This window comes from Mixophyes fleayi, chromosome 2, assembly GCF_038048845.1.
Source record: "Mixophyes fleayi isolate aMixFle1 chromosome 2, aMixFle1.hap1, whole genome shotgun sequence".
NCBI classification, from domain to species: domain Eukaryota; kingdom Metazoa; phylum Chordata; class Amphibia; order Anura; family Limnodynastidae; genus Mixophyes; species Mixophyes fleayi.
This window is the reverse complement of record NC_134403.1, coordinates 64654390-64663279: the sequence shown is the minus strand read 5'-3', so window position 1 is coordinate 64663279 and position 8890 is coordinate 64654390. Positions and strand designations below refer to the sequence as shown.

At 44.4% G+C, this 8890-nt stretch overlaps 1 long non-coding RNA gene across 1 annotated transcript; it reads right to left on the bottom strand.

Moving 5' to 3' along the window:
- Positions 1-1582: 1582 nt before the first annotated feature.
- On the bottom strand, positions 1583-4766 carry LOC142140125 (uncharacterized). The gene is made up of 3 exons (XR_012688300.1): positions 4745-4766; positions 2086-2152; positions 1583-1866 (listed from the first exon to the last, which is right to left on the bottom strand). It is a non-coding gene; the product is annotated as an uncharacterized LOC142140125 (long non-coding RNA).
- Positions 4767-8890: the final 4124 nt, after the last annotated feature.

Here is an 8890-nt window from a genome sequence, read left to right as displayed (position 1 = left end):
GATACTAACCCCTTCAGGCTGTACTTTCTCAAAGTCTCCTCAGTATTGCGAAAATGCTGGGACTCTGGACAGTGACTTTATTATCGTGACATTAACCCTTCAGCTTTCCTTGACGTCTGTTTCTGTGTCTGGAAACTGCTTCCCTGGGATCATCACCTCTACAGCCTCACGTATCACTTTCAGCTAAGCTTCATCAAGAACTGCTTTCTGACCAGCCAACTTCCAGCTTTGGGGCTCCAGTTGCCAGAATAAGGTAAAAGACACTTTTATTTATACTGTTAATGTGACAGATGATATTAAAGCCTCCCCCATTCCTGTGCTGTTTCTTATTTTATATAGCATAGTGGGTGCATGCTGGATGCACTATGCTGCATGCGATTCTCTCCCTTTGGCTGCTCAACAGCAACTCTCGTCCGCCCACTATTTTCTCCAGCCATCTCCACCTCCTAGCCAACTTGATGATGATGATTGCCTACTGTACTGCATGAGGACATGCTTAAAGCGAATGATACACGTATAAGCGCATGATATCTTCATTCACTAGTGAGTAAATATCACGAGCCCGGCTTCACCGATAGCCGCCGTGGCTCGCTGTCTGCTAGTGTCTCGGGACACTTCTGACATCCACCGCCCCGGCGCAGCTAGTTTGACAGCTGGGTGCGCGTGCGCATTCCATGCCACTGATTACAGCCTCCTGAGGCTGATTGCCACCCCTGTGGCTTCCTCTGCTTATTGACTCCCTCATATTTATAAAGCAGGGAGGGCTTAGCCTCCCTACAGGTTATAGCATGGATTCCTGTCCATTGCTGACCTGCTCCTCTGTTCATGTCTGTGTTTCCGTGGATACTCTGATTCACTGCTGTCTGATATATCATTGTGACCCCTGACCTGTTTACTGGATTCTGCTTGTTTGCCTGTTGCCCTGACTTCAGCCTGATTACTGGATTCTGCCTGTTCGCTTGTGACCCTGACCACTGCCTGATTTCTGGATACCGCTTGTTCGCCTGTGACTCTGACCTCTGCCTGGGTACCGGTCTCTGCTTGCTTATTTGCTGCCCTGATACCTGTCTGGTCCGGATTCCGTTTGTCTTCCTCCCAGTATTACTTGGGATTCCGTCCGGTCTTCAGATATCCTCCTACCACCTGCACTGCGCTACCAAATATAAGCTTCTACTACTCAGAGTTAAAGACCTGGGGGCATCTGAATACCTGTGAGCAAGACTCGCTCTACGGGAAAGGCTGTTGCTATAGGCGAAGACCTCTAATCCCTGTTCTAAGAGTTTATGTTTGGAGCGCTGGCCTAACAGTAAAGAGTGTCAAGATAAGCCATCCACAAATTCATAGGCCAACGTGGTAACTTGTAGCAAATGTTTCTAGGTGAGTGAATGGCTTTCTGAAGTGTTGGGAAAGAAATCCGAGTTATTGTTGATGGGTATGAAGTAAAATTAAAATTTTGAAAGTATGTTTTTCAAATTGAGCGGAGAAATTTTGTAGCTGGGTAATCAAGATATTCTCTTTACCTGGAGTTAGAGGGGCAAAAATAGTCACCTGAGAAGATACACCTGACCCATCCATTTCTGTTTGTATCCACAAGAGAATACCTGGTGGAGTAAACCAAGTTAAAATTTGACTAAAATGAGTAGCACAATAACACTGTCACGTTCCATTAGAGCAGATAGGTTCCTTCAGGGTCTCAGCTGGGATTGACTGTACTTCTCCCAGAGGCGCGGAGTCTAACAGAGCGGAAGGTTGTCCCCAGGGATTCCCGCAAGGGAATTTGGGCTTCGCGGCTTCCACCCTGCAGGTTAGTCACCAGAGAAGATACACCTGACCCATCCATTTCTGTTTGTATCCACAAGAGAATACCTGGTGGAGCAAACCAAGTTAAAATTTGACTAAAATGAGAAGCACAATAATACTTATTTATATCATATCATTGGAGCTCCTTATTAACATGTTTACAATTTAAAAATAATTGCATGTATATGATTTAAAACCTCATATGGGAGTTGAACTGGATTTGTTTCTAAGTAATATAGAATTCTTAGAAATATATTAATCTTGTACACCAACATCCTTACAAACCATAAAGTTATCTGTTGTCTCCATGCATGTAGATCTGATTTGATTGTTCTCTCCATATTTAAAATTCCTGAAAAGAAAAAATTAGTATGTGACGTTGTGAAGAATTGGATCCAAATTTCCATAAGTTACATGTCAGTTTGAAAGTTTGTGACAACATAAATTGTACAAAATGTGATAATTATGTATACATATTGCATATTGTCTTTACTCCATAAAATTATACAGAAATGTTAAACCTTTAATTTACTGTCTTTACCATGGATTCCATTCTAATCAGGCTCAATTTCTTTAATGTGCAGCCAGCTTTTGAGCAGCAGGAAAGTACACACACTGGGTGGCCCTATTGCTGGTTATGGATCAAAATCTTCAATAGCATAATTTGTTATTAAAGAAAAAACAACACATTGTCTTGTTTCATAAAAATTCAGATACCAGGGGGTAAATGTATGAACATGCGGTTTTCTTCAACACCCGCGTGTTCAGCGTGTTCGGCGATTAAATTTCAAGCGGCGCTGCATTGTAAAAGGAAGTTTCCCTTTACAATGCAGCGCCGCTTGAAATTTAATCGCCGAACACGCTGAACACGCGGGTGTTGAAGAACCCGCATGTTCATACATTTACCCCCAGGTCTCCATTCATATGTTGTATGAAACAGGGGAGGGCTGACAAATTTTGGTCTGGGGGAAACAGGGGTGAACAACACAAGTAAGTGGCCCAAGCCATCCAAGTAGTATTCCGCTACTGATAAATGGGTGTTGCCAAAACCCTGTGGGCCAGATTTGTCTAAGCCATTTAAGTATATGAATTTTTTTTATATATATGAGCTATAATCACGCACAACACAGCCTCATCTGACCAGTATTCAGTGCAGAAGCTATTTTAGTGACTTCTACACAATACATAGAGTATCCTGATGTCTGAAATACAATCCAAAGAACATTCTAGTGACAAGATATAGCAAACAGAGAGCATTCTAGTGACTCATATAAAGTGCAGAGAGCATTCTAGTGACATATAAACAATACATAGTGACTGATTTTCACAAACTAGAGGTCTGATGGATCCTTTTGGGCCTGCTTAGTTTGGTGCCACCTACAGGGAGGCGCGGAGTATAACGACACAAAAGGTGTTCACCAGTGGCCCTTGCAAGGGGATACGGGCTTGGCTGCTTCCGTGCCACAGGTCATGGTCCTTGAAGTAGGTGAGGTAATGGTTCACAAAAGTCCAGGTGAGGCTGCAAGCACTGTAACAGAGGCAGGGAAGTGAAATGGTCTGCAGCAAATAAACAGAGGTCCAGGTATACTAGGCAGCAGGAGGCTGCAGTTTGGCACACAAAAGTCCAGGTGATGCTTAGGAGCACAGTAACTGGAGTGAGAGAGTGCAATGGTCTGCAGCAAGTATATACTAAGATCCAGGTATGCTGGGCAGTAGGGGTCTGCAGCAGCTTGAGGTGTACAGAGCAGCAGCAGTTGTACAAGAGAGTCCAGGTGATGCTTGAGAGCGCTATAACTGGAGCAAGAGAGTGTAATGGTCTGCAGCAAATGTATAGTAAGGTCCAGGTATGCTGGGCAATGAGGGACTGGATAGGCCTGCATGGGCGGCAGCAGTTGTGCACAAGGGTCCAGGTGACGCTTTGGAGCACTATAACTGGAGTGAATAAGTGCAATGGTCTGCCGCGGCATACAGTGTGATCCAGAAGTACTGAGCAGCAGGGGACTGAACCAACAAAAGGTACAATAGGCAGCAGGCAAAAATACATGAGGGTGCAGGCGGTCCTTGGGAGCACCATATCCAGAGCAGGATAGATGTTCAGGGAGCCCGGAGCATGCACTTTTTAACACTGGGAGAGACATAAAAAACTGGCAATGAATGAATGGGCTGGATGCTTTATATAGTGTGGCCAGTAAAGGGCAGCAACCAAAGAGAAGAGGTGTAAGATTTTAAAAGACAATGGCGCTGGCCAGAAGCCGCAGTGCTATTTGCCAGTGAGCGGAGGAGAAGCAAGACAGACAGGTAAGCCGGGAACCGACCGAGTGATCGGCGGGACCGGCGTGTGATACTGATACATAAGAGCCCAGGCTATTCTAGTAGTGTGCCACAACTGAAGCATGGATGTTGCCAAAACCCTGATGGCTTGGTTAGTGTAATTTGGGTGTGGTTTTACACAGCTAATTAAATAGATGGAAAAGTGTTATTTCAATGAGCTATAATCACACACAACAATGTAATATCTGACCACTCTTCAAGGCATAACCTATTATGGTGACCACTACGAGACAATACAGAGACAATTTTAGAGTGCAGTATACAATACAAAGTACATTCTAGGCACTGATATACAATACAGAGAGCATTCTGGTGACAAACAATACAGAAATCAGAAAGTGCATACTAGTGACCAATATACAGTGTAGAAACTTTTCTGGAGGCTATTATACAATGCAAAACACAAATATATTGTAGGTTTGCAATGCTGCTCACCCCCCAAATATCTGGTGGTTTTTAAAATGTGGTCTCCAGTTTTCTTCTGGCTTCATGATACAGACCCCAAAATCACTATTTGATTTATAATACAGATCTCCTAAATCGCTGATGGTGACATAACTCAGACACAAGATTTCTGGTGGAAACACAATGCAGACCCAAATAGATTACTTACCTGTCCTGCAATGTCTCATTGTCTCTCAAAACCCTAAAGAGTAAGCTCGGCTGTGCCTAGTAGACAGCTTCCATCACTCTGGTTAATAACACCAATCATTCACAGATAGCGTGTCAGAAATAGAAAACTTGACAAGAAAAGACTGGCCCTGGGGGAATAATGACCCCTGCAACTGATGCCAAACAAACTCTGGTGCTACACTAGAGTTTGTGACTATGGCATGTTTTCAGTTAAAAAAACAACATTCAGAAGCTGTCACAAATTCCTTTACTAGCATGCTGATTTCAATGTGAGATACTTTTACCTGTCACACATGAGTGCTTTATCTATAACAACTGTATGCAGAGTACTTAAAATAATTTAAAGTATTGAGAAAACAAGTCATGTATTCCATGAAATGTATTATGTGGAATCCATGTTATGGTTACAGAAAAGACAGACCTAGATGGATGTGGGGCGTTTCTTACCCGTGTCTGATAATTCAGGGAGGCATTGGTCTATGTACCTGATATAATGTTTTGTAGGGTATTTACTCCCTTAGCATCCACCCTATAGTCGGTCTATGTCCTGTTGTCCAAGGTGTTATAAAAAAAGAGCATATAGATCTACTTCCCATATGCAGGTGGGCACTTCCTGTAGCTTTAAATTTAATGGGGCTAGGAGAAATTAAATTATTGGTGGGGATATTTATTTAATGGGCAGGGGCTAGTACTTTATTGGTGAGGCATTTTCATTTAGATGTGGGATAATTGTGGCGGTGGGATCTATTTAATGGTGGGATCATTGTGGTGCTTTTAAATTTAAGGTGTGATGGTTTCATTTATTACAGGGAAGGTCTGAGTGCCTCTAATTGACTGTGGAACTGAGTTGGGGTTAGAAGAAGGCCTATTTATGAAATGTGAATACTATTAATTTAATATCAGGTCTAGTAGGGGGGAAATATGTTTATTTGTAACATGTGAATAATACTAATTTAATCTCGGGAAAGAGACCTAATTATAAAACCTTGGGTGGTATTGATTTAATGTTAAGCAGTTTTGGGTGAGTGGGAGTCCTAAGGAATTCACTAGTTGCTTTGCTTTCCTTGAGGTGAATAATAACTATCTAATTTTCCAAAAAGAGTCCCAACAGGATCAAGCCAAGCAGCATCTCAGCTTAAGACATCGGCATCAGCAGCAGGCAGCTCTGGCTCAATGTGAGTACTATGTCCCCAACACAACATTTTAAATGAGTGACCAAATCTAGATTAAATTTAGCTTGAAATAGTGATCTAGTGATAAATGGCATGTCTGCTAATATTAAATCGCTATTACAAGTCATCTTACAATGTTAGTGTGTGGGGGAGATTTGAGTTCTAACTGCATCCCTGGTAGCAAATGTGCATTTGTAGGTGCATTTCGCCCAATATAATAACAGCCATAAAACACACATTTAATAAAGATAGTCCTGGGGGTAAATGTATCAATCTGCGGGTTCTTCAACACCCGCGTGTTCAGCCTCTTCCGCGATTAAATTTCAAGCGGCGCTGCATTGTAAAGGGTTAACTTCCCTTTACAATGCAGCGCCGCTTGAAATTTAATCGCGGAAGAGGCTGAAACGCGGGTGTTGAAGAACCCGCAGATTGATACATTTACCCCCTGATGTATAAATAAAAGAGGGGATAATTGTAAAGTGTTAGTAAATTGGGCTTGAAGTGATGTTTCACTACTTCCACCACAAATTTGATGGTGTATCCGTGAACCTGCAGAGTTAGGTGAAAATAGATTTTCTCAGGGCAGTTCTGAGCACAGTGAAGTGGGCATGCGATGTGTGGCTTTTTGCAAAGTCTCATCCACATGTGGATTACAACAAACCACATATAGTTTATAGCAAAACATAGTTTTTTAGCCCAAAACATTTATGTCTTGCAAACATGCCATTTTACTGTGCATATTTCAATTAGCTCTCAAAACACGCAAGATTGTGACCTCTCTCGTCATCTATAAAAACCTTGACACTACCTCATTGTTTTTGATAGGGTTCAGAGGAGAAAGGATTTCAGAAAGTTGCATTGATTTTTTTTTTTTGTCTTATTACTTATTTTGTGTTATTAATACTATTTGCTGTGGGGAGGGGGGGCTGAGCTCGACTCGTCCATTGGTGGGGGGGGGGGGCTGGATAGTTTTTTATTCAAAAAAATTGGAAAGAAAACATACTCACGTGATCGCGGCATCGGCGTCCCTCCTCTCTGCTCCGTTCACACTGAATGTCGGGCGTGATGTCATCAAGTCACGCCCATGGCCGGATTAAGGGGGGGGTACGTGCCCCGGGCCCCCCTCTCTCTGAGGGCCCCCCGCCGCCTGGGAGGAGAGAAGCGCAGCAGCTAGCTTCTCATGTGGCCTGCTGGCAAGGAGTTTGTCCATCCGGAGGTGCATGCCTGCGTTAGGGAGGGAGGGGGTCTTGACACTTACTGATAAGAGGAAGCCTTAGCATTGTAATAGGAGACGTCTAACTGTCGTAAATACTGTAGACAGATGTAATAAACCAGCACCGCTGCTTTGCAGAGCTGACTCCCAGTGCAAGGAGAAGGGGGTGAGAGAGCTGCCCAGCGTTTGTCCGTTCAATATACAAGTAAGGAGAGTGTACAGCATAGAAAGGAAACAGAGCCAAGTCCAGGGGAGGCTTAAGTCTGTCAAGGACAGCCTGAGAGAGAGGTTATCTGCTGCTCAGTGGTGCCTATGGCGAAGCTTGTTATGTACAGTGGTTTCACAATCTGGCCCAGCAAGGCACCCTGCACCCCGAGGATGCTTCATTTCAGCAATTTGTCAGTGGCAGTCATACAACAAACACGTGCAGCCAGTATACTGGGGGGGACAGTCAGACACTGAAAGCAGAGAACCCTTAGAGTGGATAGTCAGGGGTACAGTAGTCCAGTGGTTCCCAAACTTTCTCAGTTCAAGGCACCCTTAGGGTCACCGTAATTTTTCCAAGGCACCCCAAAGCAAAAATAATTACCAGGTAGTCCCGTTTTTTAAGTAGTTGGGTCAAAATGATGTAAGATGTATTTAGACCCCTTCACCATCACATTGTGCCTCTTTATCACTGCGCCCCTTCACCCTGTGTCCCCCTCTTTGCCATCTCACACCCTGTGTCCCCCTCTTCGCCATCTCACACCCTGTGTCCCCCTCTTCGCCATCTCACACCCTGTGTCCCCCTCTTCGCCATCTCACACCCTGTGTCCCCCTCTTCGCCATCTCACACCCTGTGTCCCCCCTCTTCGCCATCTCACACCCTGTGTCCCCCTCTTCACCATCTCACACCCTGTGTCGCCCCTTTTCAGTGTCTCACTCTGCCCCCCCTCCTTCAGCGTCTCACTCTGTCTCCCTCCTTCAGCGTGTCTCTCTCTCTCTGTCCCCCTCCTTCAGCGTGTCTGTCCCCCTTCACTCTCCGTTCCTTTACTTACCTTCATTCTTCATGTTCCGCTGTCTTTTGTTCTCTCTGCTGCCGCTCCTCACTGACGCTGTCGGATGTGATGACGTCACGCCCGGCAGTCAGTGAGGGCAAGGATCCGGCGCTGGATGGGCAAGTTTTTTTTGTTTGTTTTTTTGGTTTTGTTTAGAGGGTGATCGCGGCACCCTTGTGACAGCACCGCGGCACCCCAGGGAGCCCTGCGCACACTTTGGGAACCTCCACAGTAGTCTGTTCTCCCCATGATAGGCAGGACTGAGCACCTCCTTCCGGGATGCAGCTTAAATGCAGATGCAGATAAATGTTAGGTTTAAGCACCAGGCACTGGCTTGGCTCAGGAGCCTCGAATATGCACTTCTTAGTCACATCAGGATGCTCACTGTGGTACAAGTTGATCTCTTTGTACAGGTATCTCAACAGTGTCCTTCTTGCCACCACCAATGCATGGCTATCATGAACTAGGAAACCCTGATATTCCTGCCACCCTTGGTACCAGGTGTCACCAGTTGCTAGAGACACCACCTCATACATGTCACCATTCATCTCCTTGTCTGAGAGAGAGAGATGTTTTGGGACTATTAATTTATTTTTCAATGTGGGACTAAGTTTGGGGAGAAGTAGGGCAAATTTATTAAACGTGAATAAGAAATATTAATTGTCAGTAATGGTGTGAAATGGGTTTATTTGTTACATGTGAAT